Genomic DNA, 11,186 nt, shown 5'->3' on the forward strand with positions numbered 1-11,186 from the left:
CTACTTCACCTCCTACAACATCAACAGCCCACCAACTTTCCATGCACCTGTGGCTAACCTCAAGTTTTACAGCCCTGGGAAGATAACTACATCTACAAAAAGACTAATCTGGAAGAAAATACTGATTTTAATTCTGTGTGGATGGATTCATTTAACTGACAACGTATAAATAATTGATATGTGGGAAGAAATTAGCAAAGGCAAAAGATGATGAGTTTATCAATATAACCAATGTACATTAAAAAATTCAAGTTTCAAATATATGACAATTTTTAATATTTTTACAGATTTTTGAAATTTTAAAATTATTCAAAAATTTTTAGCAAATTGATTTTTTTTTGGTAAATTTGTTAAATTTTTATTACTTTTCTTTTTTTTTTTAACAGATTTTGAAATTTTAAAATTATTTGAAATTTTTGCAAATTCATTTTTTCACAGTTTTTTGAAATTTTAAAATTATTTGAATTTTTTGCAAGTTGTTTTTTTAATTGTTAAATTTGTTTTACTCATTTTCACATTTTTTTAAATTTAAAAAATATTTGAAATTTTTCGCAAATTGATATTTTTTTTACAGATTTTTGACATTTTAAAACTGTTGAAATATTTGCAATTTTTTTTATAAAATTTGTCAAAATTGTATTATTTTTCTACAGATTTTTGAACTTTTAAAACTTTTTGAAATTATTTGAAATTATTATTATTATCATTTTTAAAGAAATTTTTGCATTTTTAATCAAAATTTTGCAATTTAAAAAATGTTGAAGTTTTTGCAAAGTTTTGTAATCTCAATATTTTTTTTACTGTTCGGCAAATTATCAAAAGTAAAAAACAAAAAACAAAACAAGACATCTCATGTACAATTTCATAGGTTAAAAAAGTCTTGTTTTGATTTTTTTATTCAAAATATTTTACTATGTATAAAGTTTAATTCAATTAATTGTCTTTATTGCAGATTTTGTGGCTCTGGATTGACTTTAATCCAGGTGAGCTGAGGCTAAATGGCATGTAGTAAAGTAAAGGTTGCAGACCTCTTATGTAACCTGACCCTAACTGACCACATTTCTTCTTGTTTCTTAGTTATGCTTGAATTTAACCAGACACAGCTCTGAATAAACCCTTAGCAGCCTACCTCAGAAACCAAAGGTGGTGTTACTGAGCCTCCTTCCAGGCCTGAGGTGCAGCAGGACCATCTGAGACTGGCTTTGCGTGACCTGCCTGGTGCTGCTGTTGGTGTCCGTCCTCCTGTGAAGGACACTGGAACCTCTGGGGGTCTTGCAGGCTAAGACTAAAGGACGGCCTTTCCACGGCAGCGCCTCGGCTGTGTCACGGTGCTCCCATGCATGGTGACCCACTTTAAGGGAACCAGCAGCTCAGGTGAAAACAGATTCAGACCCACACGTCGCTCAGTGATGGACGGCGTCAGGATGAAACAGCTCCGTGCTGTTTTTCTGTTATAAAAATCACATTCATACAGAACGACGGGAAAATAAAGAGCAGCTTGTGTTTCTCTCTTTGTTCAGCTGCGCCTCTCGTTATGGAAATACGTGTAATTAAAAACGCCTTATGCATTCAACACATGTTTCTTTTCATGGTGTTTGTGTCAGATACAGATTGAATGTGGTGTAAGCTAATGTGACTTTTCAGCAGGCGTGTGAAAAAGAACATGAAATGTGTCAAACATAATTAAAATCACTTTTCCCATATGGTCTTAAACACATATATGCATCAGGCATTTCTGTTAGCTGGCTTCAAATGATTTGACTACATTTTCTGTTTCTCATCAAAACTGTCCATCATTAGCTTTAATGTATGAATTCATTATAGGGAATAGCCTGGAATGCTTAAAGAGAGGGTGCTGTGGTCGTTTCAGTCTTTATTATGTCCCTCTGGTGCACCCATAGTATCTAAACATGGTTTAAAGATCAGATTAATCCCATTTTTCTCTCAGTGGTGTTTTAGAAAACTCATATTTGAGCCTCTGTCAGAAACACTCAATTTAAGGTTCCCTGTTCTTCGCGTTGATTGGCTAGTGGGCCTTTAGCAGATACCTATGCTTGGAAGCTGGCAAAGAGTCGGAGAAAAGCTGGCCAAAGGTGAGCTAGCAAGAGAAGATCTGATCCACCAAGCAGACCCGTTTGGTTCGTCTCGGTACGGTGTGCATTTTGTGGCGTTTGCACTGACTTATCCTGAGACAGATCCCCAACAGAGACGAGCCGTCCCACTTTTTGGGACCCTTTCGTATGGGTGCCAGACTGAACCGATCCGCTCTCAGAAGGTGGAGCTACAACACTGCAGACCGTTGATTGGTCGAAAGAATCGAAACTTACCCCGCAACAGCAGCACACAGACTTCTCTGAAACAAAGCTTGATTGTTCTTTGTATCAAAAAGCTACATGACGATCACAGAGAGGACGAAATGCTGCATGTCTTCATCTATGCTCTTTGTTTACTGTGTAGCGTTTTTCTTCTTCGGGTAAACTGTGTTGCGCTGCTACGGCGTCACACTATCACGAGAGGGCACAGTTTGCTGTGGAAACACGAACGGCATCAGGCTTAACTGTACCAAACCGAGCCAAACCGTACTGAACCGGACCAGACTGCTTGGTGGAAACACGGCTTTAGAAGATCCTTATGCTAAAAAGCAGGCACAGAGCCGGGAGAATTAGCAGGAGAACATTTGATGAAAAGCTGGCCAGAGAAAGCTGGCTAAGTGCTAGCAAAGAGTGGGCAAAGTGCAGGCAAGAATAGAACTGGTAAAGAGCAAGTGAAGAGATGGCAAAGAGCTGGCACAAGACGAGTTGATGAAAAACTGGCCAGAGAAGAGCTGACCTGAAAGAGCTAGTAAGAGAATAGTTGTTGGAGAGCTGGCGGGAGAAGAGCTAGCAGGAGAACATTTGATGAAAAGCAGGCAAAGAGAAGAGATGGCCAAGGGTTAGCGAAGAGTTGGCAAAGTGCAGGCAAGAATAGAGCTAGTAAAGAGCTAGGAAAGAGATGGCATGAGAAGAGTTGATAAAAAATGGCCAGAGAAGAGCTAGCAAGAGAAAAGTTGATGTAGAGCTGACCAAAGAAGAGCTAGCAAGAGAAGAGTTGATGTAGAGCTGAACAAAATAGAGCTAGCAAGAGAAAAGTTGATGTAGAGCTGAACAAAGAAGAGCTAGCAAGAAAAAAGTTGATGCAGAGCTGAACAAAGAAGAGCTAGCAAGAGAAAAGTTGATGTAGAGCTGACCAAAGAAGAGCTAGCAGGAGAACATTTGATGAAAAGCAGGCAAAGAGAAGAGATGGCCTAGGGCTAGCGAAGAGTTGGCAAAGTGCAGGCAAGAATAGAACTGGCAAAGAGCTAGGAAAGAGCTAGTAAAGAGATGGCATGAGAAAAGTTGATAAAAAATATCCAGAGAAGAGCTAGCAAGACAAAAGTTGATGTAGAGCTGACCAAAGAAGAGCTAGCAAGAAAAAAGTTGATGTAGAGCTGACCAAAGAAGAGCTAGCAAGAGAACAGTTGATGAAAAACTGACCAAAGAAGAGCTAGCAAGAGAGAAAAGTTGATGTAGAGCTGAACAAAGAAGAGCTAGCAAGAGAGAAAAGTTGATGTAGAGCTGACCAAAGAAGAGCTAGCAAGAAAAAAGTTGATGTAGAGCTGACCAAAGAAGAGTTAGCAAGAGAAAAGTTGATGAAAAACTGACCAGAGAAGAGCTAGCAAGAGAAAAGTTGATGTAGAGCTGACCAAAGAAGAGCTAGCAAGAGAAAAGTTGATGAAGAGCTGACCAAAGAAGAGCTAGCAAGAAAAAAGTTGATGTAGAGCTGACCAAAGAAGAGCTAGCAAGAGAACAGTTGATGAAAAACTGACCAAAGAAGAGCTAGCAAGAGAGAAAAGTTGATGTAGAGCTGAACAAAGAAGAGCTAGCAAGAGAGAAAAGTTGATGTAGAGCTGACCAAAGAAGAGCTAGTAAGAGAAAAGCTGATGTAGAGCTGACCAAAATAGAGCTAGCAAGAGAAAAGTTGATGTAGAGCTGACAAAAATAGAGCTAGCAAGAGAAAAGCTGATGTAGAGCTGAACAAAGAAGAGCTAGCAAGAGAAAAGTTGATGTAGAGCTGACCAAAATAGAGCTAGCAAGAGAAAAGTTGATGTAGAGCTGACCAAAGAAGAGCTAGCAAGAGAAATGTTGATGAAAAACTGACCAGAGAAGAGCTTGCAAGAGAAGATTCGATGAAAAGCTGGTGAAGAGAAGAGATGGCAAAATAAGAGCTAGCAAGAGAAAAGTTGAAGTAGAGCTGACCAAAGAAGAGCTAGCAAGAGAAAAGTTGATGTAGAGCTGAACAAAGAAGAGCTAGCAAGAGAGAAAAGTTGATGTAGAGCTGACCAAAGAAGAGCTAGCAAGAGAGAAAAGTTGATGTAGAGCTGACCAAAGAAGAGCTAGCAAGAGAAAAGTTGATGTAGAGCTGAACAAAGAAGAGCTAGCAAGAGAGAAAAGTTGATGTAGAGCTGACCAAAGAAGAGCTAGCAAGAGAAAAGTTGATGAAGAGCTGACCAGAGAAGAGCTAGCAAGAGAAAAGCTGATGTAGAGCTGACCAAAGAAGAAATAGCAAGAGAAAAGTTGATGTAGAGCTGACCAGAGAAGAGCTAGCAAGAGAAAAGCTGATGTAGAGCTGACCAAAGAAGAACTAGCAAGAGAAAAGTTGATGTAGAGCTGAACAAAGAAGAGCTAGCAAGAGAAAAGTTGATGAAAAACTGACCAGAGAAGAGCTAGCAAGAGAAGATTTGATGAAAAGCTGGTGAAGAGAAGAGATGGCAAAAGAAGAGCTAGCAAGAGAAAAGTTGATGAAGAGCTAGCAAGAGAAAAGTTGATGAAGAGCTAGCAAAGAGCAAGCAAGGAGTCAACAAAGTGTTGGCAGAAGAAGAGAGAGCCTGAGAAGAGTTGGCAATGGGCTGAAGAAAAGCTGGCAAAGAGGCTGGAAAAGAAGAGCTAGAGCTAGAGGAGCTGTCTTACAGAGTAAACAGATGAACAGTCAGGGTCAGCACGTGAAGACGGTCGATGTGTTACGCCGGAGAGAGGCGATGGCGTCTGTTTGTGTTGGCAGTTTCGAAGGCAACAGAGCCGTCTCAATTAAGAGCTTTAAGACCGTCTGGGCCTAACAGCCACTTGACTTCCTATTCCTGACAATTTCAGTTATTTCTTCATAAAGCAGGATTTGATCTGAACCACTCCAGAAATTTTAAAGAGGGGGTATTCTGCTTTCCTGTGTTGTAAATATTGATTTAAAGTTCAAATGCAGGATGTTCAGACTAAAAATGTGCAGATTTTCAAGCCTCTACAGATTCATACGTTGCAGAAATCCCTCAACCTGTGTAGCTCCGCCCCCTGACAGGCCTCCAGGGGGGCTGGCCAATCAGAATGAAGGGGGGTTTGTGACCTGGGAGCAAGTGTTTCAGACAAAAGTGGAAATAAAGGTTTTCTAAAACACCAGAAATGAAATAATACAGTTTTTTACTTTAAGTCATGTAAAGATAATAGACAGAATAAAGACTACATTTAGTAGGATACCCCTCTTTAAAGACACCTGGAAATTATCAGGAACATTGCTTTATTTCTTTGTAAGTGCTATGTTTTGTCTTTTTAGCAGAGTCCTCCAGCTGTTGGCAAAAAGCATTATTTCCAAAATGTTTAACAGCATTATTTCCTCACTCATTTTATTTGGATCTAACCTGTTACATTAGATGAAAGCCCCACGGTGAAAACAACCCCACCTGCTGTCTGATCACCTCTGAATCAACACTTCCACCGAGCCACTCAGCCCCGAGGAGATGACAACCGCCATTTGAAGCCGCGCACAACCGGTGGCGCCCAGGCAACGATCTTAATGAGAATTTCTGAGTAGGAAGAATAATGAGATGGTTTACTTTTATTGCATCCTCAATGAGAAAAGTATTGACCCTCCCTGGCTCCCGTGGCGTTGGATCTGCAGCACAATAACAGGACAGCAGTAAATAGCTGGCTCACTGTGGCAAAAAAAGGAAAGAAAGCAATTTAGGGAGTAAAAATGTGGAGCATTCCTTCCTCTCAGGACATTAAGGTGGAGTGAGGTTGTAATTGTTGTTTAAAGAAAATAATCAGTACACTGAGCCGCTCACGAAAAGTCCAATATTTGATCTACTTTGGTTTGGAAAAAAAGAAAGGAGGAAGTGGCACTTTAAGGACACTAGAGTCAACCACAGGGAGGGTCATGAGCCCACCTAGAAAAGGTGAGACCTCCAAATTGTCATGAGCACGACGACTGTTAAAATCAGCTAGTTATAGAAAGATGTTGACTAGCAATGGTAAGTGATGCTAGTTAGCAGGAGTTGGTTTTTACTGTTTTTCTTTGACAGTGAAGTCCGTGACAGTCAGAACTTTAAGGTGTGTAGACTACATTTGTGTTTGTTAGCAGGCTGTGTTAGCCACATGCTATCTGTCATCAGCTAGATACCAGCTAGCTAGCAGAAGCTGGACATTGCTGCTCCAAAGGTAAATGATGATGATGACTGAAACAGTGGCATAAATAGGAAAAACAAGCTATATGGTAAAAAGTTAGCTACCTTAGCCATGCGTTATCTGCCTTTATGTGCCAAGGCTAGCAAGCAGCTGCTAAGTAGCAGGCTTTCAGTATTGTTGTTTCTATTGGATGATAATAATGAGGACTGTCTTAAGAAGTCAAAATAGCAACTGTAAGCTACTTTAGCCATGTGTTATTTAGCATTGGTTATAATGGATAGCATTGACAAGCAACTGCTAGCTAGCAGGAGTCAAATATTGCCTTTCTTTTAAATACCGATATGCGCTGTTTCAACCAGTTGCATTATGGTGATAAATTAGCTGTATGGTCAAGTGTAGGCAATCTTAGATGTTTACCTTCCGCTTTCAGCTACATTTGCTAGCACCTAGCAAGCGCCTATGTTTCCATAGAATGAGGATAATGAGGACTTCCTGGAGAAGTTGAAATAGTATTTGGACTAACTTTATGGTCAAACTTAAGGTAGTTTAGCCTTATGTTATCTACTTTAAGCTAAAATGACCCGCAACTGACAGGTAGCTACAACTAGCAGGTCACTGCTAGCTAGCCAGAGTTAAATAAAGCTGTTTCTTTTGGATACTGATAATGTGGACAGTCTGAACCAGTTGCAGTTTTATGGAAGTTAAGCCTTCTAGTCTAAAGTGCTCTACTTCAGCTATTTGCTTTCTTCTGTTAGCTTACATTAGCTATATTGACTTAGCAGCTGCTAGCTAGTGGTATTAGCATATAGCCACTTCTACAGGACAATAAAGACAGGGACAGACAAAAGAAGTTTAGGTAATATGTAGATAAACTTTGTGGTCAAAGTTAGCTACCTTAGCTTTGTGCTACCTGCTATCAATTGCATTTGCTAGCAATGGCAAGCAGCTGCTAGCTAGCAGGAGTTGGTTACTGAAGTTACTATAAGACAATGATGAATGATACCATCTGAACCAGGTGATACAATATGTAAGTTACCTTCATAGTTAGCCATGTGCTGTCTGCCTTCAGTTACCTTAGCTAAAACTGGTTAGCAGCTGCTAGCTAGCAGGCACTAGACAAAGCTGTTGCTTTGGGACAACTTCAACTGTTTGTGTTTGATTTTAATGTTGGTTTTCCATCCAGTCGTTCATCTTTTATGCTCAGAATATTCTTCACAGCAGTTTTTTGATTTGCATTTTCATTCCACTGTATCATCTTATTTTTATTTGTTTGTTTTGTCTGCAATCTTATGCCTCAGAAATGAAAATCTGGCTCTGTCTTGTTACCTTAATCACACCTCGTAGCTTCTGCTGCGAGGATCAAACGAGACAGGAAGAGTGAGTTTCTCCCCTTCGACACGAGGGACCAAATAATTCCTCTGGACGTTTTCTGTAGGATATGAACCGAGGGACTCCACCAACAGCACTCTCCGGCGTCTGTTATCCTCTTTCTTACAGCAGCCACAAGTGGATCTGCCAGCTTATGTTTCAGGGTCCTGAGCAGCAAATGATCTCTTCAAGTAAGGCCGGAGATAAAGAGAATAAGTCTTTAGTTTTCTGCTGAGAGAGGCTGAAGAAAAGAAAAAGACACTTCCTGTCATACTTGTCCTCTAATATAAAGCACAGCGGCCGTGTTAGAGAGCAAGCTCTATATCTCCTCCAATCTTTGCTGCGCTCTGCTTTCTCAATTGTTCGGCCTTGCTGACCGCTGAACGAGACCAAAGCCTCTACAGGACGATATTGACCCAGCTGTGCTCAAGCTAAATGAGTTTTGAGGATGTGTGTTTTTTCACTTCCATGCAGAAGTTTGGTACTTTTCCACTGCAAACCTCAGAGCTCAGAGCAGATAAATAATGGATGCAGCTGTTATGACGCCAGCTCCTCCTCTGTTAACTCTTCTTTAAGGAGCCTCATGTGTTGCATTTTCACCGTCATCGTGTTGATTTCCTGAAACTGTGCGAGCCTGTTCTCTGCAGCTTTTACAACAAGCAACCAGGTTTAAGAAACACTTGATATAAATGATGATTCCTTCAGAATCTGCATTGCCTCAAGTGGCCACTTCAGGAACTGCAGCTTTTGGCCCACAATAATCCCTTTAAAACTTTCCTTTTTATTTAGTTAGAAATAAAAAGGCTTTTATTTTTACATTACATTACTCCAAAATCTGGAATAAGTCACTAAGGCATGTGAAACCAACCTATTTCCTCAGTTTTTAAATCATTTCTTAGTAACCTTATTTTCTCTGGCCTTAAAAACATAGTAATTGCTGATTTTATCAAATTAATTATTTTTTTAAACTGCTCCTTTTTGTGCCTTTTAATTATGTTCAGTTATGTTTTGTATCTTTAAATTGTTTTAAAAATGTTTTTTTTTATTTTATATATAGTGTTCTTTTGTCTCATTCTAGCTGCTACTTATTTTATTTATTTCATTTTCATTAATTATTCAATTTATTTTTATTAAATTTATCAGTTAGTTTATTTCTTTAATTCATTTATTAATTCATATATTTTTTCTATTTATTTGTTTATCTTTTTGTTTAATTTTTTATTATTTTATTTTATTTTTTTCTTTCGACAGCACTTTGGTCAACAGTGTCTGTTTTAAAAGTATTTCATTTATTTTCATTTTAATTAATTAGTGAGTTAATTTATTAATTTCATTTCATTTATTATTTATTTTATTTATTTATTTTTAATTGATTCATTAATTAATTTATCTATTTTGTATTTCATTTTTCAAAATTTATGATCTTTTTTATTTATTCGTCTATTTTATATATATTTTTTATTAATTTATTTTATTTTATTTATTATTCCATCTTATTTATAAATATATCTATTTTTTATTTATATATTTTTTATTAATTTATTTAATTTTTTTATTTCTTAATTTTCTTTTATTGGATATATTTTTTCATTTTTTAATTTGTCATGTTATTTATTTATTTTTAATTAATTAATTAATTAATTTATGTATTGTTATTTTATTTTATTGATTTATTTTATTTTATTTATTGTTCTATATATATATATATATATATATATATATATATATATATATATATATATATATATATATATATATATATATATATACACACACATATTTTATTTATGTTATTATTATTATAGTTTTCTTTATTTCATTTTTTTATTTCTTAATTCTTTTATTGGATTGCAAATTACTGCCATACCTGTTCACAGACGCAGACATAACCAACAGCCATGTTTGTCTACGGCAGATTTTTAGGACAGAAAAAGCTAAATGTGGTTTTTAGTACCAGCCTGGTTGCTGGTCTTTAGATCTACCTGGAAGTCAGGCAGAGAAGAAGAGAGGGCGGGGGTTGTTGTTTATACAGTAGAAGAAGAAGAGTGAGCCTGTTCTCTGCAGCTTTTGGGAAACAAGCGCCCAGGTTAAGGATGCACTCATTATAAATGAAGCTTCCTGCAGTGGCCACTCCAGGAACTGCAGCTGAGTGTCCCTGTTGTAAAAGGTGCTGGACTCAAACATAATAAAAACTGGACCACACTAAACCCAGATTTATTTGCATCCATCTGTGGAGGACTGCAGTTTTCTCCCACAGAGGAGTCGGCTCCCTGGGCCAGCGATCACACAGCATCATAGCAGGATTATCTGCAGCACTCCATTAAAGCCTGGGAGTAAATACGGGGTGTATTTCCTGGAGATCAAGCAGCTTTCACTGCCCACTCTAAACCCACTGTAACTGCAGAAGACAAAGGAATTAGTGTGTGTGCAGAAACGGACACAGCAGCAGAGCAGCGACAGTTGGTTTGTTATTCCCTCTGAGAGATAACGCTGTGAGAATGAAATGATAACAGTTAGAGGAAGAAAAGGAAGAAAAAGGCCACTTCTCATTATTTTTGACTTCTGTTTGGTTTAATTCAACTTTCTTTATCAGTCTGAGAAGAATTCGTCTGCAGACAGAATTTCAAATGAGAATGCATAACGAATCACCTCCTCCCGCCGTGCAGCGAAACGTCGTTTGATAACAAAAGATACGGCGAAGCTGCACAATGCAGCTCAGTAAAATAAGAATATAGGAGTTTTACTTCATGGCGCGTGTCGCTCCACGTGCTAAAAGTTCATCTGACAGCAAAATGTGAAGCTCTCATCAGAGACAGAGGACCACGCACGGCTAACTGCAGCACTTTACGGAGCTTTCGCCCCGGCCCAGAGGGACACTGATCTCAGGTCAGTGAGTATGGGCAGCCGTTCAGGGCCTTAACAACTCTCCAATGCACCCTGCTGGAGAAATAATGCATGAGCCACCTCCAAACGACACCATCCATATTCACATTCAGCCAGGCCGCTTTGACCTGAGAGGATGGAGTTTGTTCTTAGAGGTAATTAACCAAAGACTGAGTTAAAGAGGAAGCTACAAACCAACAACTTAGAGCTGAGGAGTCCCTTCTCTGACACATTTCAACCAGAAATGTGGAAGATTTCAAAGAAAACACTGCAAAAAAATGAAATCTTACCGAATGTTTTTGTCTTACTTTAAGTAAAAAGTGTCTTGTTGAACTCGATATGAGCCAGATTCAACTCATCAGCTTGAAACTAGAATATTGTCTTAATACTAGAAAAGTTCATCTTGTTTCGTAGGCAGATTTTTTTTTAAATTGTTACAGCAATTGAGGCGTTATTTGCTTTTTTTTG

Source organism: Halichoeres trimaculatus, unplaced genomic scaffold (assembly GCF_033239565.1).
Source record: "Halichoeres trimaculatus isolate MK-OKI-2021-1 unplaced genomic scaffold, fHalTri1.1 fHalTri1_scaffold_18, whole genome shotgun sequence".
Taxonomy (NCBI): Eukaryota; Metazoa; Chordata; class Actinopteri; order Labriformes; family Labridae; genus Halichoeres; species Halichoeres trimaculatus.